The 25,219-nt window shown below is 36.7% G+C and overlaps 1 protein-coding gene across 22 annotated transcripts in view; it reads left to right on the top strand.

The window, feature by feature from the left end:
• ERC1 (ELKS/RAB6-interacting/CAST family member 1) overlaps positions 1–25,219 on the top strand; it is a 516,642-nt gene that overhangs the window by 223,542 nt on the left and 267,881 nt on the right. The window lies entirely within an intron of this gene.

Here is a 25,219-nt window from a genome sequence, read left to right as displayed (position 1 = left end):
GACTGTACCTATAAATATTTTAAAGTTATTCTGGGCTTTCATTTTTTCCCTTTACTTCTTTTTTTCTTTTTAGGATTGACACTGAGCTAACATCTGTTGCCAATCTTTTTCTTTGTTTTTCCCCTTCTCTGCAACGCCCCCCAGTACATAGTTGTATATTCTAGTTGTGAGTCCTTCTGGTTGTGCTATGTGGGACACTGCCTTGGCATGACCTGATGAGTGGTGCCATGTCCACACCCAGGACCCGAACCACGGAACCCCAGGCTGCCAAAGCAGAGCGTGTGAACTCAACCACTCAGCCACGGGGCCAGCCCCTACCTTTACTTCTTAATTTAAATTATTTTAGGTTTGGGGGCCGACCCCCTGGGCTGGTGGTTAAAGTTTCATGCCCTCTGCTTTGGTGGCCTGGGTTCGCAGGTTTGGATCCCAGATCTGGACCTACTCCACTCATCAGCCATGCTGTGGAGGCATCCTACATACAAAGTAGAGGAAAGATTAGCACAGGTGTTAGCTCAGGGCTAATCTTCCTCGAGCATAAACACCCCAAAAAATGAAAGAGGAAGATTGGCAAGAGATGTTAGCTCAGGGTGAATCTTCCTCACAAAAAAAATTAAAAAAAATTATTTTAGGATATTTTGTCTGGTGAGAGTCTTATTTTTTCTTCATTGCTAACAATTTCACTAGACTGTTTATAGGAAACTATTTCACTGCTTACAAGTTTGAGTTGGCATCTTTATACTTTATTGAATAATTCACGTATTTCTAGGATTTCAATTCAAACTCATTTCTTAACTAGGATCACGTAACTTTTAATTATAGGAAGATTTATAAGGAAAGATGTATATGCCCTTCTTTGTGTTATGCCGTTAATTGTTTAATTTGTCTTGTTCCACCCCTCACCGTTTGAAGTTTTCTACTACTAGTCTATCTTTGTAAACTGAAAGATGCCCTTCTAATCTTCTGTCAGTTGTTATGATAGCACCAAAAGTACTTTCATATGTAACCTGTCATTTCCTCTTTATACAATCAAGAGATAAGTGAGTCAGATTATTTATTAAATACTACATGTAGAGAAAACTAATTTAGAGTGGATGAGTGACTTTTCCAAGGTGTCTCAGTAAGTGATAGATATTAAAGTTATGAAAAACGATTGCTGATGGCCATATGCAAGATACACATGGATGTAATTCATTCAAATATAGTATAAAGAGCACTGGACTACAAATAGAATACTTTGGATCTGATCTTCTTTCTTCTACTAACTACCTCTGCTGCTTATTTAACTATGTTATTGCACATGACAACCCAGTGGTAGTGAGTATCTGTAGCACCCATATTGTGATCTCTAAGTGTGATTTCCCACTAAAAGAAGCTAGGGGTCTTTGGAGAAATGGCTAATAGTAGAATTCATGGGGGATAGAATAGTAGAAAAGCCATTAATTGAAGATTTGTATTAAAAAAAAGTTTTTACCTGAAATTTTTGTTTGTGTTTTGAATTTTTGAATATAGATTTGGGTCCATCTGTTGATGTTTTTGTGAAATAGGAGAAGTAAGGGAAGGAATTATTTTAGTATTTTCACAATAGGCATAATAATAATTCTAGAATTAAAATATGTTCTTTATTATGTTAAAAAGAAATTTAATGTTTTGAAGATGAGTAATAAATATTTAATCTTTATCAGATGCCTCCTTGGCTTCCAAAGATTGATTCTACTATTCGTGTTAATAAACACTGCACGTGTTTTCTTTTGTTCTTGAAGAGTGAAACTTGGTTTAGTCTAGAAGGTTCGTTTCCGTCTTTTGCTGTTCAGTGGCTGCCCGCTATGGCGTTGAGTCCATCGTGGCTGCACGCTTCCTGGGAGGAGGTACAGTTTGCCCAGAAAGCAGTAGTACTACTTTTTTATTTACCTTTATTCTGAAGAATAAAATACATTTTAAAAAGTACATACACATGCAATGTAAACAATACATAGAAAGTGATTGTCTCAGGAGTTAGAATATTACTGGCATCCCAGAAATCATATGTATATTCCTTCCCAATCATTATTTCCTTACTTCCACGGGAGGAAATCATCATTGTGTTTTTTATTTCTTTTCTTTACAACCTGTGTGTATTTTAAATACAAAGTATGGATTAGTTTTGCATATTTTTGATTTATGTAAGTAGAATCATTTTTCTTTAGTGACTTCTTTTGTTCAGCATCCAGTGTGAGGTTTTCCAGAGTGAGGATAGTTGCATCTAGCATTTGCACATTTATTATCCTTACTGTACCGTTATTTTTTTAAATTAAAAATCCCATGTTTTATCTTGAAAGTATTTTTTAAAAGTAGCTTCATTTCTTTCCAATTTTTTGGGTACTTCAGATGGAACTAAAAGTATTCTTTTTTGGCAGAAAGTGGGTTTGGAAATAAGTTGTTACTTTATTCTTTGTTCTTGGCTCAACACATCAAAAGTGTTCTGAAGAGATTAAACAAATTCCTTAGATATGAAATAAAAATGATACCCCAAAACGGAAAGAATACAGGGAATCCCACAGACTCTAAACATTGCTGTTGTTTATCATGGCCTTAGTTGTGAATACCCTGTCTTAAGATATCACATTGCCACTTGACTGTATCCTATTTGTACCGTTGTGTTTTGGACAGTTATTTCTATGATCTGTATTAACTAGTCTCAAACTTTTTGGTTTCAGAAGTCCCTTTACACTCTTAAAAATCATTAAGTCTCAAAAGCGATTTTTTTATGTGGGTTATAATTATCCTATACGTATGCAGTTACTTAGTGACCCAGCTAGCCATTGTCTAGCTTTATCTGAAGATACATCTTCAATAATATAAAAATACATATACACAAGGTTATTTGCAGTCTTGTTGGTAATTGCAAAATATCAGAGACAACTCAATTGCCCGTAGGTAGGAGAGTACTTGAATTCATTATGGTACATCCACACATTGGAGACTAGCAGCTTTAAAAAAGAATGAGGAAGATCTCTAGTGAACTGATAGGGAGTGGTTTCTGGATATCCCGTTAAGTGAAAAAGGAAAAAAAAAAAAGCACAAAATACTATCTATAGTAGGCTATTCTTCTTATAAGAAAATACACAGGGCCAGCCCTGTGGCTGAGTGGTTAAGTTCTCTCGCTCCACTTCAGCGGCCCAGGGTTTCCCAGGTTCAGATCCTGCGCACAGACATGGCACCACTCGTTAGGCCATGCTGAGGTGGCGTCCCACATGCCATAACTGGAAGGACCCACAACTAAAATATACAACTATGTACTGGGGGGAATTGGAGGAAAAAGCAGGGAAAAGAAGAAAATACACACATATCTGATCTTTTTTTGGAAAAGAAAGCAGAAAGGATAAGCCAGAAATAGAGAGACCAGTTTTCTACAGGAGTGGTTGGGAGAGGAATAGAAAGAAGGGGGAAATGGGATTGGGGAGAAAGTCACACTTTTCTTAGCATATGTCTTTGTATAGCTCTGACTCTTAGAACTGTAGTAATGTTTCACCTACCCCTCACATACTCTAAAAAACTAAATAAAACCAATCAAGATGTAGGGTGGAACCCCACAAAGGACAGAAATACTAACAGATGAACTTGTTTTATAAATGAATAAGGTAATCACCCTCAGAAAGGTAGAGAAGAAGGGAACTCTCCTCAATATCTTTGGAAGACATTTTATTGACTGAACACTGTAATGCTAGAGACAAAAAAAAACCTGTACATGAATATTGTAATCTAGTAGTAAATGTGTTTCTCACAGAAGATAAGTTAGCCATTCTGAAACCACTTTATACGTATACTAGAATTCAACAAATAAAGAAATATATTGTAGATAATGAGGGCTGAGTTTTCATTGTTTGAGAAAGAAGTTGCAAACAAGTAAAGTATTGGGAAGACTTGAACGCTGTAGTGTTCGACTGGAATCAGATACTAGGATGAACTCATGGTATTTAATTTATATGCAGATAGACATAGAGATATCAATGTGTATATATGCATATATACTTGCGTATATTTCCTAAGTCTGTCTGTTATGAGGGCTTAGAAGCAATAAGCGTACTTCACACCCAGATTTTGGTTTCTATATGCCTTTCTCCGATAAAATGAACCAAGGCATCTTGGAGAAGTGGTTGATTCCAGGCTGGGGCAGGGGAAATACATGGTGAGCCTCAACAACCTTGTGGTTCCGGAAAGTAGGAAAGTGTTCAACAAAAAGATTGGGGGACTGTGGAAAGAGCATAGGAGCCAACCTGAAGGAGCTCCTAATGTCCCATGCTAAAACAATTTGAGTAAAAAAATCAATAATGATAATACTTGAGTTAATACATAGAATGAAATAAGTATCCATGAGTCCATGCTGATAATAATCAAACACAGAAGTAAAAGGGGAGTAAGGACAACTCTTTCGTATGGAAGATTTCTAATTAATAAATGTAGAAGGAAATAGATTTTAAAAAATCACCATGAAGCAAATACCTCAGCAATAATTGTTGCAGACAAGATCTATTGATGGTTGTGAGAATTAGTGAATAAACATTTGAGGAATAACAGCACTTGCCTAGTCTCAAAATATCTTCCCCAAAATGTTTATTAACTATCAAAAGAAGATTGTAACTTTTCCGTGAGGAGACCTAGCAGACACCACCTTAACAAAATGATTAAGTTTAACATTGCCAGTGATAAGACATATTAACATCATGAACCCCTTGATATGATGCACTGAGAAGCAGACAAATATCATTTCTGTGTTATCCTTTCCCAAAAATGCATAACCTCATTCCAATCATGAGAAAACACCAGACAAATCCAAATTCTGGGACATTTTACAAGATAACTGAGCAGTGCACTTTAAAAATGTCAAGATCATGAAAGACAAGGAAAGACTGAGTGCTGTTAAAGATAGAGTGGAGGAAACTTAGAAGAAATGTCAGCTAATGAAATATGGGATCCTAGATTGAATCCTGGAACAAATAAAAGACATTAGGGAAAAACTGTTCAAATTAGAAGAAGATCTTTGTTTTGGTTAGTAGTATTGTACCAGTGTAAATTTTGTAGTTTTGATCTTTATGGTGATATGGTTATGTAAGCTCTTAACATTAGAGGAGGCTGAGTGAGGGGTATATGGGAACTCTGTACTATTTTTGCAACTTTTCTCTATGTCTGTAATTCAGAATAAAAATGTTAATTAAAAATCATCATTGAGGGGCTGGCGCCGTGGCCGAGTGGTTAAGTTCGCGCGCTCCGCTGCAGGCGGCCCAGTGTTTCGTTAGTTCGAATCCTGGGCGCGGACATGGCACTGCTCATCAGACCATGCTGAGGCAGCGTCCCACATCCCACAACTAGAAGGACCCACAACGAAGAATACACAACTATGTACCGGGGGGGCTTTGGGGAGAAAAAGGAAAAAATAAAATCTTTAAAAAAAAGAAAAAAAATCATCATTGACTCTATGTTTCCTTAGCAATGTTAATCGCCCTGACTTTCCCATCCCCTTAAAATGAATGAGCTATAAATTTCAAAAACATCTTACTACCAAATTTAATGATACAGGATAGATATCTTGGGCTTTTTCCTATATCATTTCTAAATTCTCAATGCAGATATTATTGTGTACTCCATATTGTTTGACATCCTAAGGCCATAGTTTAAATTAGAATTTAGTTGAGCAAGTTAATTGTTCTGAAGACTTGACCCAATCTTAAAGCTATGATGATATGATAATATGGCTGTTATTATTAGAGTTGATGTACCTTGACTACTCTATATCCCTCCATATATTAGGTTTAATTTTACTCATTTTCTTTACACATACTTGATGTATTTCATTTATTCAATATAAATTTATTGAGTGCTTTCTAAATGTAGAGCTCTGCTGCTAAAGTTTGGTTATATAGTAGTGAAAAGACATGTTCCCTGCCCTTCTGGAGTATATTGTTTCATGGGGGAGAAAAATAATGATAAAACTAAGCAAATAAGTAAGCAGAAATTATGGTAAGTGCTACAGGAAAATAAACAGGGTATTGTGAAAGATCATGGAGGAGGGAAAGATGATAGGCACCAAATTTAGAACTATCAGAGAAGGTCTCCCTGAAGATATGACATTAAGATGAGATCTAAAAAAGCCATGTAAAAAGTGGAGGAAACCGTATTTAAAATGGAGGAAATTCCTAAGGTAAGGAACAGCTTGGCACATTCAAGGATCAGAGTATGGTGAATAAGGTAGAAAATAGGCAAGGGTGGGTATTAATCATGCAGGACCTTATAGGCCATGATAAGAAGTTTAGATTTTACAAGTTGTAAAGCATTTTATGTCGAAGATTGACAGGATCTGATTTTGCATGTTGAGAATATTATTTTTTTTGTAATATTTTGAGAATAGATTGGAATGGAATAAGAGTAGTTACAAAGAAAGTATCTGTCAATAAATATGTATTGCATACCTACGTTGTGCTGCACAATTTTCTGTGCCAGAAATAGTAATGATATAAGACACACAAGATCATTCCTCCCAAGGAGCTCACATCATAGTAGGAAGCTTGTAGTAATAATGAAGGTGAGGGTTAATGATAGAGGTTTTTGGAGGCTCAGAAGAGAAACAGAAGAGAGGGTGGATTTTTTTAGGTAAAGTGGTCAGGAATTTCTCATGGATTGGAATGTGGGCACTAAAGGAGAGGAAGGAATCAGAGATGGTTCCTAGCTTCCTGGCTTGAGTAACTGGATATTTGCTAATGCTAAATAATAAGGTGGGAGAACCCTGAGAGTGATGATAAACAGGTTTTCCAGGGAAAAAGAACAGGTCCATTTTCAACATGTGAAGGTATCTGTGAGATATTGAGCAAGCAGTTGGATGTACAGATTTGAAGTTTAGAAAAGTCTAGTGTAATTAAATTAATTTTGGAGACTTGAGCTTAAAAATCATATTGAAACCCCTAAGAATAAGTGATATCATCTAGAGATAAGATGTTAACAAAAGAACATGGAATTAGAGCTGAGCCCTTAGGATCCTCAACATTTAGAGATAAATGTTGGGTAAAGTAGGAGAAGGTGGTGCTTGAAAGGAAACTAAAATGAGAAGTCCAGTTGAAGTGGGAAAGAAAAAGGAGAGAATGGTATTGATGCGGGGTCGGTGAGCTGAGGAGTCGAAAGAAAGATTTCTTTAGACTCTTAAGATCTGGCAGTAGTGCTCTTTTATTTAGAGAATAGTATAGAATAGCATGGGGACAGGACCCATGGGCAGTCAGAGCTTCTGCTGCCGCCGCTTCTGCTGCCCCCGCTGGCATGGGGACAGGACCCATGGGCAGGCAGAGCTGGTGCGTGGGGACAGGACCCACGGGCAGTCAGAGCTCCTGCTGCTGCCCCGAGTTGAGGGTTAGGGCTAAATTTAAGGCATAGGTATGTGAGTTATCTCTTTACAAGACAAAGAATATGTAAAAAAGTTAAAATGGTATCAGTGCCCGTTTGGTCTGGCCATTTGGCGGTCCCACAACTTTTAGATAAGAATCAAACCGGATTGAGTAAATGGCAGAAGTCATCGCTTGAATTTTATCCTCGGCTAAAGACAAAGGAGGATTTGTGTGTGGGCTGGGGGGGGGGGGGGTCAGTTACATGAGGTTGCCAGGCAGTAACCAACTTAAGTTCTTGCCAATGGCATTGATTAAGAGCTTCTAGAGATAAGACCATCCCCCCTTCTTCCTGGCACAGAGAGGGAGGCATCTTCACAGATAGAGGTTTCCCTTAGAAATGTAAATGTTTCCCAACAAAGGGGCAAACAAATTCCACTCCTTGGAGCCTGAATCTCATCTGTAGTTTTAAAACTAACCAGCCTAAAAATCCTCATCATAAGCCATTTTAAAATTAAGCAGCCTAAAAATCCTCATCAGTATCACAGAAGGCAAGAGAGAAGATTGCCTGTAGAAGAGGGGGCAAGTACATTATGTTAATGCTGCTGGAGTCTGAGAAAGAGGACAGCATAGTTGACTGGTCTGATCCGGTGTACACAGTGATCTCCCCGGGCTAAGGTAGATAGATGCCCTCCATTATGCCTTATTGACCTTGGAGATAGTAGATATTCCATATTGATCCAGATACTTAGCCAGTTTTTCTGTCACACTCACCAAAATTCACTGCCCCTCACAAGAACTTTGGAATATCTTCTTAGGAGATATGTAACTATTTTAAGATGTGATTATGCAGTGGTTATTTAAAGTATTTCTAGCATGCTTCATACGTACTCACACTGAAACTATTTTACACTTCCGGTTGATATTCACCAATATAGGACGTGAATGATAAAAACAATGAGGCATATATTGTTGATGAGTCTTTCCTATTATCATGTTTTTCTGTTATAGTGCCTCTTCTCTTGATGTTCTGCGTTTAATTTTGCCGACCTTTGTGTCCCTTCCTCAAGAATTTAGCTCTATATTAGTTAAATTCAGTTGTTAGTTTCTTTAACATTTTCTCTAAAGCATTTTCACTCTAATGGCTAAATCAGAGTTTAGAACGATCAGTGCTTGTCCTCAGTAGACAGTATCGAGCACCTGTTGTGGAGCTGTCACTGTGCCGAGTGCCGTGAGGACAGAGCTAAGGAGGAAATGGTTTTTCCTCTCTGTGAACATTAAAATTGCTTGTTATAACATTCTTTCGTACTGGATATATCAGGAGGTGTGTTACAGTGCAATTCAGAAGCAATTGCTGTATGAAGAACTCAAGTTAGGTAAATCCCAGTAACAAAAGCCTCCTAAATAAAGCAGAATTTTAGCATTTGACTGATAGTGATTTGGGGATTAGAAAAACTCTTTTGAAAGTCTGCCTATCTTTTAAGGTTCAGATCAGCTGCTCCCTGCCTTGTAAAGCTTGCCTAAATCCTCATGATTGGAGTGAGTCATACCCTCTTTTGTAATTCCATTAGAGTTTGTTTCTGTTTTGATTTCAGGACTTATTCTATCTTACTTTGTATTATATGCTAATAGTTCGTGTGTTGTTTCCCCCATATACTTGAGTTTGGGAACCCTCTCTTGGTACTTTACACATAGTTGCTTCTGTAAAAAATGTTTATTGATTTCAGTTGCATTGATAGATGTTAAAAAGTCTTTCACAAGCACCTTAGCCTGGCCTCTCAAGTCTCCCATCAACCAAACCCTTTAAGAATTTCTAACCTCATTTTTAGGTGAGAGACTCACTAGCCTCGCTGCTCTATTCTAGACAAGATGATAGCGTTAGTGTTCCTTGAATGCAGGTTATGAGTTTTCTAATCTGTGCTCTTCTGCTTCACAGTGTCTTTTTCCCTGTGGATTTTCAGTTTTACTACCTAAGGATTCTGGCTCAAAAGTAACCTTTGTTGAACTCTTCTACCCTGTTATTATTGTTTTATATGTTGTTCCTCAGCCTTAATGTTTAATTATACTGTATTGTTTTATGTTTTTTAATACTATTTTATAGTTGCTCTGATGTGATTTAATCATTTTTCTTTTCCCTTTTTTTCTTTAAAGATTGGCACCTCATCTAACAACTTGCCAATCTTTTTTTTTTTTTCTTGCTTTTTCTCTCCCAATCCCCCCAGTACATAGTTGTATATTTTAGTTGTGGGTCCCTCTAGTTGTGGCATGTAGGACGCCGCCTCAGCTTGGCCTGACGAGTGGTGCTGTGTCTGTGCCCAGGATGCAAACCAGCAAAACCCCGGGGCTGGCCCCTCTGTTCCCTTCTTGACTGGTTTATATCTGCCTTAGGTTAAGGGCTGTTTTTAAAATTTCTTTTTAGCCTTTCTTAATGTTTTCATAGACAGCTGTTCATTAATTACAGCTATAATGGTATAAATAATAAAAATTAAATTTAAAAATTGTTGCAAATTAAAAAAACCTTTGTATGATAATATTACATTATTACATTTAGCATCCTAACATTCCTAAAATATCATAGGTTATACTGGAAATGCCTCACATATCTTAACAAAGGAAATGCTGTCGTCCGTTAGTTGAGAATATTTACCTTATATGTTTTTATTCTTTAAGCAGTAACAGTCACTTTGTCTTTTGACAAGACTACAAGTTTTAGTCACATTCTAGTAAGGCAGAGTAGACTGAACTGGTGGAGGTGGGGGCTCATATCGATAGTGGTTTGGTGCTTTGTTTTTATTTATAATAAAGATAAGTATCTGAATTTAACCTTGGGAAAAGGTACTGTCAGGGAGATTCATGGAACTGCTGAAAGAACACTGTGGCTCTTGTAAGTCAGCTCTCCTGAGACCAGTGAATTCAGGTATCCTCGCTTTTTGGAAGTTCACTTTATACCACTTTGCTTTTACAAAAGACTTACATTAGTACCTACTTTCATTAACCGAAAGAAATCAGAAGACGATTTTTGCTTTTACGAAATGCTTTTGCACGTTTTTGCTTTATGCCATTTTGGTTTACAAAGGTTTTCATGGGAATGCTCTACTTTTTGATAGTGGAGGAAACCTGTATTAAGAATGAAGTTCAAAGAAATTGAAAACAATAGAAATACAGATAGAGGAAAGCAGCTTTACATATATTTAGGCATAGTCTATTCTTGGATGCAGAATCAGTGAAACATTTGTGTTTTTCTTTAAAATTTGATTTGTTCTATCTACAAAAGAAATTTCTTCCATTTGGGTAAAATATTTTCTTTTTCCTTTCTGAAATGAAAACTACTTATCCTTGCTTTTGACATTGGCCATAGGGATAATTATTTAAGAAAACTTTTTAAAAAATTAAGATGGTCTGACATCTTTTTAGAAACAGTATATGATGTGTCACTTACTAGATACCTCTAATATACTAATGTTCTTGTTTTTGTAAAAATGACTTTTGATTTCTTCTTAATAGACCTTCTTGACCCATTTAAAGATTTAATTCTATATAATTTCTTCCTTTTAATTATTTTAATTAATTTCTTGGCAAAACAAGGCGCTTTTTTTTTTTGAGGAAGATTAGCCCTGAGCTAACTGCTGCCAATCCTCCTCTTTTTGCTGAGGAAGACTGGCCCTGAGCTAACATCCGTGCCCATCTTCCTCTACTTTATATGTGGGACACCTACCACAGCATAGCATGCCAAGTGGTGCCATGTCCACACCCGGGATCCGAACTGGCGAACCCCAGATTAGCATTAGCAATCAGAGGAGACATGTCCCAATATGAGGGAAGCCCCATATCCTTGACCAAGTTTCTGATACCAGAGTTTTCAAGGTGAGAAACTGGCCAATCTGTATGGAATATTTGTACTAGATGCTCTCCAAAAGTTATTTATGTAAAGCATCATTTTATATGTATGGGTTCCCATTTCTTTAATGAAATTCATCTGCTTTTACTTTGGTTTTTAACAATTGAGTTTATAACAGTTCTCTAATGGGAGGAGATAATTGAGGGACTTTAAAGAGGAGGAGGAAGAAAATATCTTCAAATTTTAACACAAAGCATTTCTTTAAAATTAAAAGTTGTTGGTGTGTATCTAAATTGTGTCTCTGTTATCAGGCTAGCTTTCTTTTCTTAACATTTACTTCACTGATGCATCTGGCTTCAGTTTCTTTTTTCCCCACTAAGCTTCTGAGCAATTGGTAATTGAATTCTGCCATGTTGAATGATTTTAATGAAATCTTCTTACGTGTATTTGTATGCTTGGGGGATGGGGAAGAGGGAGGAAGAGTAAGCAGTGGGGTTGAGGGTGATAAAGAATTACTGTCTCTTCACATTAAGGATAATGGATAGCAGTTAGCATTAATATCAAACGTGTTAAAGTCTTTCTGGTAAGTGCTATTTACTCCAAAGGAAGTAGCTCTTAATAACTCAAATAAATGACCTCCATAACCATAGCAGTCTGAATTGGGAAAGAGATGAGTGAATGTGGGAGGCTGTGTTACCTTGGATAATCTGTGTAGGATCTGCAGTAACCTTCCTTCTGCAGCTGAACGAGGGAAAAGCTTAATAAAATGTCATTATCAAGTGATTTCTTTTTAAGTTACTGTATTACTGAGCCTTTTTTTCCTTTTAATTTTGAGGGAGATGTTTGAAGAGAACAAAAAATTAATTTTTAGTTGCTGTTTTTCCTTTTGCCTTTGCTTTCCTTGTAGAATGTTTGATTCGAAAGAAAGGCAGTGGAGACTAGAGTCTTATAGCTGCAGAGGTATATTAGCTTGATGTTGACAACTGATGTCAAGAAGCACAGTTCAGAGGAGTGTAATGGGGAGTCGTATGGAGTTTGCTAAAGGGTCCAGTCTTCTTCTTAATTTGCCTGAGTGAAGTTGCAGTTACAGCTGTCACAGTTTTTGCCCTAATCTCATTTGAGTATAGCTGTCTTCTTATTTAAGGATATGAGGAATTCCTTGATAGTTTCCCGTTTCCCCTCTCTCTCCCATCCCACCAAAACTAATCACAGAAACCTCCTACTTTGAACCCTGTCCTCTGAATGAAGTGGTCTCATTTGACCTGGGTTGATAAATATAGTTGGCATAATCCAGTGGTAGGAAAACTGGTCTGTGTTAGTTTTGAAGAGTGCAAACATAGTTTATAGCAGCTGAAGTGGAATTCTAAAGATACTGCTTTCATTTTAAGTGATATGAACTATTTAAAATGGTAAAAGATGGTCCCTTACTGTCTTCAGATAACTACGTGTAAATTTTGGGTTGCCCGAATTGGATAAACCAAGTGAAATATCCAAATTGGAGCAGGTAAAGGGAATTGAAGTCTCTTTCTCTGTTTAGTCTTTTCCCCCCAGGCTGGCAATTTGATACTTTTCTTCCAAATAATGAGTGCTAGAAAATTAACTCCAAACAGTACAAATAATTTCTCTTTTTAATTTTAAATTAAATTCTTGTTTTTGGCTAAATTTTGTGATTTTCCCCTATCTTAAGAATAGAATAAATTATAATGGAAATTCATGAGAGAGCAGGAGTTTAAAGAGAGTCTTTACTCAGTGGGGGCTAACAGGACTCTGAATATTTCCTTCTCATATTTTCTTAAAGAATGTATTGATTCCCAGAAGAAAGGAACTTTACTAAAATGTGAGGACTAAACGTACTAATAAACTTATTGATGTTGTATAGTTCACTAAACATTTGCCTAATAATTTTTTCAGTTGAACTTTGATTGGCATATTGTTGAGTATTATTAGTAGTAAACTACTATTGAATTAAGCTGGATTACTTTAAATTTTACCATAATCACAAGAAAACATCTATCATTAGAATTCAGTCCAGCTGCAGATTTTATTCTGAATAATTCCTGACAGAATGCATATTTTGCTTAACTCATGTCCAATGATATGCTGATCCATATCCCAATTTTGTAAAGTCTCCGTAATATTTGCCTTTTACATTTTAGGCGTGTTTACATGTAGTGTCAGTGAGTTCTATTATTTTTTTTAAATTGATATCATAGTAGTTTATAACGCTGTGAAATTTCAGTTGTACATTATTATTTGTCAGTCACCATGTAAGTGTGCCCCTTTACCCCTTGTACCTACACCCCCCCCCACCACCACCTTGCTCCTGGAACCACTAAACTGTTCTCTTTGTCCGTGTGTTTATCTTCCACATACAAGTGAAATCATACAGTGTTTGTCTTTCTCTGTCTGGCTTATTTCGTGTAACATAATACTCTCAACGTCCATCCGTGTTGTTGTGAATAGGATGATTTTATCTTTTTGTGGGTGAGTAGTATTCCATTGTATATATACACCACATCTTCGTTATCCAATCATCAGTTTGTGGGCACTTGAGTTGCTTCCATGTCTTGGCTATTGTGGATAATGCTGCAGTGAACACAGGGGTGCATAAGTCTCTTTGAATTGTTGATTTCATGTTCTTTGGATAAATATCTAGTAGTGGGATAGCTGGGTCATATGGTATTTCTATTTTTAATTTTTTGAGGAATCTCCATACTGTTTTCCATAGTGGCTGCACCAGTTTGCTTCCCATCAGCAGTGTTTGAGGGTTCCCTTTTCTCTATGACCTCTCCAATGTTTGTTATTTGTTGTCTTGGTGATTGTAGCCATTCTAATGGGTGTAATGTGATATCTAAGTGTAATTTTGGTTTGCATTTCCCTAATGGTTAATGATGTTGAAAATCTTTTCATGTGCCTATTGGCCATCTGTCTGTCTTCTTTGGAAAAATGTCTGTTCATATTTTCTCCCCATTTTTTAATCAGGTTGTTTTGGTGGTTGTTGTTGAGTTGTGTGAATTCTTTATATATTCTGGAGATTAACCCTTTGTCAGATATATGATTTGCAAATATTTTCTCCCAGTTGTGTTGTCTTTTTGTTCTGATCTTGGTTCCCTTTGCCTTGCAGAAGCTCTTTAGTCTGATGAAGTCTCTCTTGTTTATTTTTTCTTTTGTTTCTCTTGTCTAAGTAGATGTGGTATTCAAAAAGATCCTTCTAAGACCAGTGTGAAAGAGTGCACTGCCTATATTTTCTTCTAGGAATTTCATGGTTTCAGGTCTTACATTCAAGTCTTTGATCCATTTTGAGTTAATTTTTTATGTGTGGCCAAAGATAATAGTCTGCTTTCATTCTTTTGCATGTTGTTGTTCAGTTTTCCCAACACCATTTATCGAAGAGACTCTCCTCCATTGTATGTTCTTAGCTCCTCTGTCAAAGATTAGCTGTTTGTAGATGTGTGGTTTTGTTTCTGGGGTTTCAATTCTGTTCCATTGGTCTGTGTGTCTGTTTTGTACCAGTATCATGCTGTTTGATTACTATAGATTTATAGTATATTTGAAGTCAGGGATCGGGATGCCTCCAGCTTTGTTCTTTTTTTTTCAGGATTACCTTAGCTATTCAAGGTCTTTTGTTGCCCCATATGAATTTTAGGATTCTTTGTTCTATTTCTGTGAAAAATGTCTTTGGGGTTCTGATTGGGATTGTATTGAATCTGTAGATTGCTTTAGGTAGTATGGACATTTTAACTATGTTTATTCTTCCAATCCATGTGTGTGGAATCTCTTTCCATCTCTTTATATCATCATCTGTTTCTTTCGGTAATGTCTTATGGTTTTCATTGTATAAGTTTTTCACTTTCTTGGTTAAATTTATTCCTAGATATTTTATTCTTCTTGTTGCAATTGTAAATGGGATTGCATTCTTGAGTTCTCTTTCTGTTAGTTCATTATTAGAGTATAGAAATGCAACTGTTTTTTGTAAGTTGATTTTGTACCCTGCAACTTTGCTGTAGTTATTGATTTTTCTAGTGATTTTCCAATGGATTCCTTAGGGTTTTCTATATATAAAATCATGTCATCTGCAAACAGCAAGACTTTCACTTTTGCACTGCCTATTTGGATTCCTTTTATTTCTTTTTCTTGCCTAATTGCTCTGACCGAAACCTCCAGTACTATGTTGAATAAGATTGGTGATAGTGGGCACCCTTGTCTTGTTCCTGTTTTCAGAGGGGTGGCTTTCACTTTTTCACTATGAGTATGATGTTGGCTGTGGATTTGTCGTATATGGCCTTTATTATGTTGAGGTACTTTCCTTCTATGCTCATTTTCTTGAGAGTTTTTACCATAATTGGATTTTAGATCTTGTCACATGCTCTGTCTGTGTCTATGGAACTGATCACGTGGTTTTTATTCCTCATTTTGTTAATGTGGTGTATCACATTGATTGATTCATGGATGTTGAACCATCCCTGTGTCCCTGGTATATATCCTACTTGATCATGGTATATGATCTTTTTATTGTATTGCTGTATTTGGTTTGCCAATACTTTGTTGAGAATTTTTGCATGTGTGTTCATCAGGATAGTGGCCTGTAATTTTCCTCCTTTGTGTCGTCCTTGTCAGGCTTTGTATCAAGGTGATGTTGGCCTCGTAGAATGTGTTAGAAAGTGTTCCATCTTCTTCAATTTTTTGGAATGGTTTGAGAAGGATAGGTAATACATCTTCTTTGAATGTTTCGTAGAATTCTCCTGAGAAGCCATCTGGTCCTGGACTTTGATTTTTGGAGGGGTTTTGACTACTGTTTGATCTCTGTACTTGTTACTGGTCTGTTCAGATTCTCTATTTCTTCTTGATTCAATTTTGGGAAGTTGTAAGAGTCTAAGAATTTATCCATTTCTTCTACCTTGTCCAATTTGTTGCCATATAATTTTTCATAGTATTCTCTTATAATACTTTGTATTACTGTGGTATCTGTTGTAATTTCTCCTCTTTCATTTGTAATTTTTTTTACTTGAGAATTCTTTCCTTTTTTCTTAGTGAGTCTGGCTAAGGGTTTGTCAATTTTGTTTACCTTCTCAAAGAACCAGCTCTTTCTTTCATTGATCCTTTCTACTGTCTTTTTTGTTTCAATTTCATCTATTTCTGCTCTAATTTTTATTATTTCCCTTCTCCTGATGACTTTGGGCTTTGTTTGTTCTTCTTTTTGTAATTCTATTAGTTGTAGTTTAAGATTGCGTATTTGTGAGTTTTCTTGTTTGTTAAGGTGGGCCTGTATTGCTAAGAATTTCCCTCTTTGGACGGCTTTTGCTTCATCCCATATGAGTTGGTATGGTGTGTTTTCATTTTCATTTGTCTCCAGATATTTCTTGATTTCTCTTTAATTCTTCAGTGATCCATTGGTTGTTCAGTAGCATGTTGTTTAGTCTCCACATCTTTATCCCTTTCCCAGCTTTTTTCTTGTAGTTGATTTCTAGTTTCATAGCATTATGGTTGGAAATGCTATGAAACTAGATATAGCTTGATATGATTTCAATCTTCTTAAATTTATTGGGGCTTACCTTTTTTCCCCAACATATGGTCTATCTTTGAGAATGTTCCATGCAAACTTGAGAAGATATTTTCTACTGTTTTTGGATGGAATGTTCTATAAATACTGATAAAGTCCACCTGGTCTGGCTTTTCATTTAATTCCACTGTTTCCTTGTTACCTATTTATCCCCACGCTCAGGGCTTTGTAACCCCGTTCTTTTCTTTTTCAGGTATGAGGGCCTTCTTGAGGATTTCTTGTGGGTGGGGGGCTCTTGTGGTGATGAACTCCCTTGCTTTTGTTTATCTGGGAAATTTTTTTGTTCTTTTTCTTCCCAAAGTCCCCTTGTACATAGTTGCGTGTTTTTAGCTGTGGGTCCCTCCAGTTGTGGCATGTGTGATGCTGCCTCAGCATGGCTTGATGAGCGGTGCCATGTCCGCGCACAGGATTTGAACCGACGAAACCCTGGGCTGCTGAAGCAGAGCATGCAAACCTAACCACTCAACCACTGGGCCAGCCCCCATGTGAAAGTTTTTATTTCTCCATCATATCTGAAGGGTATTTTCACTGGATAGAGTTCTCTTGGCTGAAAGTTTTTGTCTTTCAGAATTTTGAATATATCGTTCCACTGTGTCCTAACCTGTAAGGTTTCTGCTGAGAAATCTACTGAAAACCTGATAGGGGTTCCTTTGTAAGTTATTTTCTTCTGCCTTGCTGCCCTTAACACTTTTTATTTGTCCTTGACTTTTGCCAGCTTTACTATTATAAGCCTTGGAGAAGGTCTTTTTATGTTGATAGTTAGGAGAACTGTTGGCTTCTTTCACTTGTATTTCCAGCCCCATCTTGAGGTTTTGGAAGTTCCCCACTATTATTTCTTTCGATAAGCTTTCTGCTCCATTCTCCTTCTCTTCTCCCTCTGGAGTACCTATAGTCCTTATGTTGCATTTCCTAATTGAATCAGATATTTCTTGGAGAATTTCTTCATTTCTTTTTAGTCTTAGTTCTGTCTCCTCCTCCATCTGAAGCTTTCCTCTATTTCTGTCCTCAAGACTGCTGATATGTTCCTCCATAATATCAGCTCTGTATTCAGGCAGTCCCGATTTTTCTTTATCTCATCCATTCATCTCTAACATTTCTGATTGGTTCTTCTTTATAGTTTCAGTCTCTTTTGTGAAGAAGTTCCTGGTTTTGTTGAATCATCTCTATTTTCCTGTAAGTTTTTTAGTTTTTTTGTAATGGCTATTCGAATTCTCTGTCATTTAGGTTTTGTATTTCTGTGCCTTCAGTATTGATTTCTGGGTACTTGTCATTTTCCTTCTGATCTGGAGATTTAATATATTTTTTCATACTCTTTACAGTGTGGATGTTTGCGTCCGCATAGGGATAGTATCTGATGGCAGCTTCCATTTGCTGCCTCTGGTTGTGGGTTAAGAGTTGTGTATTCTGAGGCCACTGCCATCTGAGGCTTGCTCACTCCAGCCCCTGGCTGCTTTTCCATCTGTGTGGTAGTCTGGCTGACTGACTGAACTGCAGCAGTGGGCAGCGGGGAGGGACGCTTTCTTTCCCCTGTGCAATCCTGAGGGCGTTCTTGCTTCGCCCTTGCTATATGCTCTGCTGGAGTTCTAGCTTGATGCAGACACTCCTGCAATAGCTTAGTTACCTCTGTGTGAGGCTTTTCCCTGAGCTGTGAGGTGACTTGGAGAGTGATGGTTTTCCTGCAGAGGCCTATCCCTTCCCCCTTTCCCTTCAGAGCTGCATGCAGTCTCAGGGCCACTGCCTTGTGGGGTGGAGAGAAGATTCCCTTTACCTCCTTCCACTTCCTCTGGGGAGTCCAGCACCTCCACCTTCAGACCTATGGCTGTTTGGGTCTCTTAAGATGTGTTTTGTGTTGTGTAAATGTCTTCTCTTGGTATATAAATGTCCTTTTCATTGTATATTCCAGGGGAGAGCTGACACCACCATGATGCTGATGTCACTCCCCTGATTTCTATTTTACTATAGTTAAAAGCTGTGTCTTTGTACAATAAGCTCTGTTATCCTAACAGATAATTTTCTCTCAGAAGCAGTTTTGATAATCACTGCTTTAATTATTCATTGCTTTATTGATAATCCAGTTTTCTTGTACTGGAACTGCACCCTAGGGTACTGTGATAACCATCTTCCAAGGTGGCCCTAAATCATTGTTACCGTCTGGTATTCATGCCCTTCTGTAGTCCTCTGCCACTCTGTGTCAGGATTAGTCTGTGTGAACAACACAAGTGATGACTTCTGAAGCTAGATCATAAAAGACGTTGATACTTCTGCCTTGCTCTGTTGGATCACTTGCTCTGAGGAAAGCCAGGCCTCATGTTGTAATGACACTCAAGCAGCACTGGGGAGACGAACGGATGCCCCTTGACAGCAGCTATCAGAAACTTGCCAGTCATGTAAGTGGAAGCAGAGGACTGAATTCTGCCTGATGTCTAAAGTATAATCCCATGATAGACCCTGGACCCAGACTGTTTGACTAAGCCACTTTTGAGTTCCTAACCCATAGAAACTGTATGAGATAAAAAAATGTTCACTGTTATTTTAAGCTGCCAAATTTTGAGGTAACTTTTTATGTTACAAGAAACAACTAATACATATAGTTTATATGCTAGGTATTAAAATGGTCTGCTATATGCCTGAATTTCTTTTCTTTTAGTCCGCAGTTTAATTTTCTCTGTTGTCAGAAGAGTAAGTGCTATTTGAATTTGTTTTATTAGTGTTATCACCATAGTGATATTGATAACATGGTATAATCATGACCATGGTAACACTGCTGAGTATTGTTAGAGCTTTTGGCAGTATTTGCCATAAGGATTCTCACGTGTTTAAGTCATATTTGTGTGCTAATAGGCTATCAGTTAAGAAAAGAGTTATGAATTTATATAAAATGTCATGTGTTGTGTAGCCTTTTATAAATACATTTCAAATGTAAAAACTGTTCTGGCTATTGTCATGTTTTCCAGTTGAAATGTAATGTGAGCACATGTATAATTTTGAATTTTCTAATAGCTTCATTAAAAAAACTAAAAGAAAACAGATAACATTAATTTTAATAATGTATTTTATTTAATCTGAGATATCCAAAATATTCCCATTTCAGCATATGGTCAGTGTGAAGATAATGAAATATTTCACATTCTTCTCTTTTTTTGGTACTAGGTCTTTGACATTTATTGTTTAATTACAGCATATTTCAGTTTAAACCAGCCACATTTTAAGTGTTCAGTGGCCACATGTGGCTAGTGGTTTCCATATTGGACAGCAAAAATAATGTATTTAGCTGAAGAACTTAAGACTTTGATTCCAAGCCAGCTGCAAATCAATAATGCATGTAAACAATAGGAATGGTTTTTCTCAAACTTTAGTGTGGCATGTTATACCTCTGTTACACTTTAACTTTAATCTCTGTCTACATTTAGTTGCAGTAAGTCATCCTTCTGCTTTCTGAATGCCTCAGATCCTTCAAACCTTTGGAATATCCTAGGGATAGAAGGTACTAGGGATTTCAGAGGTTCTCTATCCATTTCTCTAGGATCACAGATTCAGAATGGCATGACTGCCTCATGATTTATCTTGAAGACTGGTGAATGTGGACTTTTTGAAAGAGAAAGTATAGTTAAGAATGTAAAAAGCATATTCAGGGCTTTAGGCTGTACCTGGTATAATCACTGTCGCTATTTGAGCCACTGAGAACCACTTCCGAGGGGTTTCAGCGCATCTTACTTCCTTGAGCCTTGGCCTGAGAGCAGAAGTATCTCAAGTTGTGTTTCACAGTTTCTAAATTCCAGTAATTTGCCAGCTGACATTTCATTGGTTTACACGTATTCAGAGAACCTCCTGATAACTGATACTTCTGCTCAAAGTTCAGGCATTGAACAGATTAAAGATTTTTCTATTCCTTCAAACCAAAATACACCTTGAAGTATAGTGTAGATGAACGGTTTTATCAGTAGAATTGTGTGTCAAACTCTTATCACCAAAATCTACCCACTAGTATTTTAATAAGTTTGGGGGAAAAAAAGGGAAACTATTTTGCACAGAAAAGCGGATGGGGGAAAATTTTGAGAGCTCTTGGCTTGGTGCTGTCTCAGACATCTGCTATTGGGATTTTTTTTTAAGTATCTTTAGAATCTTCAGAATTATAGCAGAACTTATTACAATATATTGTCCCTTTAAAAAATGTTCTTATTGGGGCTGGCCCCATGGCCGAATGGTTAAGTTCATGAGCTCCACTGCAGGCGGCCCCAGTGTTTCGCCGGTTTGAATCCTGGGCGTGGACATGGCACCGCTCATCGAGCCACGCTGAGGCGGTGTCCCACATGCCACAACTAGAAGGACCCACAACAAAGAATATACAACTATGTACCTGGGGGCTTTGGGGAGAAAAAGGAAAAAAATTTTTAAAATCTTTAAAAAATGTTCTTATTTTGAGTATCCCTTAGTTACCTAAAGAGTGGAAAGGAATTTCTCATCATAATTTTGACTCAGTCTTGCGAAGTATTGGCATGAAGAAATTCACAGGACTTTTGAATAAAAAACCGAAGAGTACAATGACTTAAAATTCATATTTTTTTCCCTTAAACTTTGTTTTGTCATTAGCTCTGTCTTGCGATATATTTGCCTAGTCTACTTTTCTCTTTCCACAATAAATAGTTAACCGATATGTTTAAAATATTAGTATCTGAAATAGTCACATTTATAACTATTTCCCAAGGTTCTCTTTATATTCTTATTAGTTTATTTGCAGATTGTTATTCTTTTAATATGGTTTTAAATTTTATTTTGATTTTTTCAGAACAATGTGTATTTATATCATAAACAAAGTAAAATAATATTACCTGGCTTATAATAAATAATAATAACCCTATACCTCATTCGTGTCTAACCTTGATTCCTCCTCTCCTGAGACAACCACTTTCACCTCTTTTTGTTGTTTCTTCTGCTGTTTACTTCCTCCTTTCCAAATAATATTCTTTTATTGTTATTTTATTATTTTTCTTATTTGAACATTGGTTATCTATTGACTTCTTATCATGAATGATGAGCAATTAGCTTTTTTACACAAGCCACCGCATATACTCTTCTCTCTTCATATCTTTCCAGTAGTCATATCAAGTTTTACATTACTGTGTCTAAGGCACATAATATTAGGATTACATTTCCTTTATTTACTTACAGTTTTGCCTGGTGGTAATAATTGCTTTGAGGTTTTTGTTTGTTTTATTAGTTATTTGTATACATATCACCAGTTTCTTCCCAAATTCCTTTCTCAAACTGTGACGTTTCTCCCAATAGTGTTTCTGTTGTGAAATACATTCTCCCTTATTGAATAACATCAGGTAATCCATACATCCCCTTTTGTTCTTGGAAACGTCTTTCCTCAGGTTTCTATCCTCTGCTCCAAACTGTACTTATTTTCCAGGCTTGCTGTCACCCTCAAGGTTCCCTTTACCACTTGCTTGTGCTAGATCCCCTTTTTTCTGGATCCCATGTCTTCCTCTTTCTAGGTTTACTTCTTCCACTTGATAGAGTACATCCCTAGTAGCTTTCCGAAAGAGTATGTAATGTGGGGTGAATTTTTTCAGACCTTGCAGTCTACCCTCACATTTGATGGATAGTTTTGGATCTAGAATTATAGATCAGAAATCACCTTTCCCTCAGAGTCTTGAAGGCATTACCGCAATTTGCTTCTGGTTTCCTGTGTTGCCATTAAAAATTCTGTTGCCTTCCAATTTTTTATTCTTTGTGGGTAATCATTTTTTTGTGTTTCTAATAGAACTTTTTAAGATCTTTTCTCTAGTGTTCTAAAATTTAGAAAAAATAGAGTACTCATATTATAATCTAAGTACAGAAGAATGCATTTAATCTTCATGAAAGAGTGACGACAAGAAAGAATAATTATAAATATGACCTAGCAGTGTGTTTAGGGCTCCAGTGTTTGTAGAACTGAAAGGTTCTGTTTATTTCTGGCATTGGTTCAATATTTTGTTAAATGAAATAGATTCAAGGTGTAGTTCGGTACAAAGGAAACTTACTTGGTTTACCTTGGCAGATATCTCTTAAGATTCCCAAAATAAAACTGGGGCCAAATTTTGCTCACTAGGTGGATTAAGTAGTTAAGGACTTTGTTGATGAAGGTTTTGAGGGCATTTGCTGTTTCTGTTCTACTGTTACTATCCTGGTTCAACATAGTTTCCTTAGAGCAGATGGTTCCATAGTTAGTTTTACATTGAATGTTATGCAACTTATAGTATCTCATAAATATTATTTAACAGTCCACTCCTTTTCTTTTTATTTGTGGTTTCGCTTGGCTTTTGTTCTTTGTCCTTATTGTAGAGAAAGATCTTGAACCAGGCTTTGCCATTATGTCGAGAGAACTTTGCTTAAGTAAATGGTCTTGCATACTGATGTCATCTGGTAGACTCTGGCTTTACCACTTGTTTCGAGGAAACCTTCAGTATGAAAACCTGCACTGAGAGGCTGGCCCGGTGGTGTAGTGGTTAAGTTCACACACTTTGCTTCAGTGGCCTGGGGCTCGTGGGTTCGGATCCCGGGCATAGACCTACACACTGCTCATCAGTCCATGCTTGGCGCCATCCCACATATGAAATAGAGGTAGATTGACACAAATGTTAACTCAAGGACAATCTTCCTCAAGCAAAAAGAGGAAGATTGGCAACAGATGTTAGCTCAGGACCAGTTTTCCTCACACAAAAAAAGAGAACCTGCACTAATCATCTGTATTACGACAAATTACTAATCATCCTCTTTCTGAAAAATGTCTTACTGATGAAGCTACAAAGCTGTTTTTCAGCCCATGCTGAAGTGCCGGTTAACCTGTTTGCTTGAAATTGGTTCCTGAGAAGTTGTTTGGAATAACTTTTTCAGCCTCACTTTAGGTTAGGATAACAGAAGCCTCTCAGGAGATCTCCTCCAAAAGACAGTTTGGGTGAAGGATATAAAAGACTGGATAAAAACATAATACTGAGTTATTCACAACAAGTTGATAATTGGTGTTTCTTTTTGCTTACAGCAATCTGTTATTCAGAGTCCCATGTTACTAGAAATATAGTTATTTATTAGAGGATTTGCGAGGACTGAACTAACTGATCATACATAGCATCCATCCCTTTCTCCATAATCCTTCCGTTACATTTCATTTTCTTTGACTCAAAATAAACTACCTTGACCTTTGTTTTTACTGGCATCATTCCTTGTCTCTCTGCCTGGCATCATTTTAGAAACCCTTACTGTGCTCTGCTGTTCATGGCAAGCAAACTGGAAACAGTAAGATTTTAACAAAGAGCATTTTTTGATATAGCTAAACTCCCCTGCATAAAACGGAACCTTACTTATGGGACTAAATTAGAGTATTTTGTAACACTGTCTCCAAGAAGAATGAAAACATCTAAAAAAAAGTAAACATAACATATATCACTGAAATGTGAATATTCTTTTTTCCTAAATCTCATTTTTTTAAATTAAGAAAAAAAAGAGAGCAAAAGATTTAATCAACTTTTTATTAGGAAGAATGTTAAGTAATAGATGCCGTTCCTTCAAAGTTGAGAGAAAAATCTGACTTGCCTTTGGCGGATTTCAAGTTCTAGATTCCTGAAGATAAAGTCATCAAAAAGGACTTCCTTGTAGCTTGCACTTACAAAAGTGAACTACTATATAATTAAATGAGATTTGCATAGATAAAAGACAAAATCCTTTGGTATCTTTTCCTTATATGAGTATTCTGAAAGTTGGGGAATGATTTAGCAAATCTTCTTCTTTTGTTTCATATATTAATAAAAAAGTAGCACTTTATTCTTTATCTCCTGATTCTATAAGAATTCAAAGAGGAAAAGCTTCTAATAACCTGGTGAATCCAGTTCTTCATCCTACTGAAACACTGCTTCATTTATCCCTCATATTTCAAGATCTCCTATCTTATAGAATCTTAAAGTCCTGTAGGATTTTGTTTGTCTTTCTGATAGAAATCCATATTCATCTCCCCCAAAGTTACTTTTTAAACTTGTGTAGAATATCAGGGCTGGTAGGTTTTGGTTAGCCAGCTAAATTACTCATCCTTAGCCATCTTTAGTCACTTAGATCCAGTTATCATTTTTAGTTTTCTCGTGTGAGGTTAAGAGAAAACTTTGCTTTCTTGAATTCACTAGGAAAATATCCTTGTTCATTTTTTAAAAAATTACTTTGTCAACGCATGTCTATCTGAGGATTATAATTTGAAAGATCATGTTATTTACTTAACTTTTTCATCTAGGCTTAACTTTGCAAGGAAAGAGAGTGTTTTGGTCTTGAGTCTTATTACTTAGGCTTCATCAAAGCTGGCTTTAAGCCCAGTTTAGAGAGTAGTTCAGAAACAGCTTTGTGCTTTTAAATAATCAAGCCCTTGCTACCTATGCTGCCTAACACAAACAATTTTATTCTCTCTCTTACGGAGAACAAGTTGATCACAAGTTTCTCTTGCTTAACTAACTT

Source organism: Equus przewalskii, chromosome 5, assembly GCF_037783145.1.
Source record: "Equus przewalskii isolate Varuska chromosome 5, EquPr2, whole genome shotgun sequence".
NCBI lineage: Eukaryota > Metazoa > Chordata > Mammalia > Perissodactyla > Equidae > Equus > Equus przewalskii.
The sequence above is the reverse complement of the archived record's forward strand: the minus strand, read 5'-3'. Positions and strand labels throughout refer to the sequence as shown.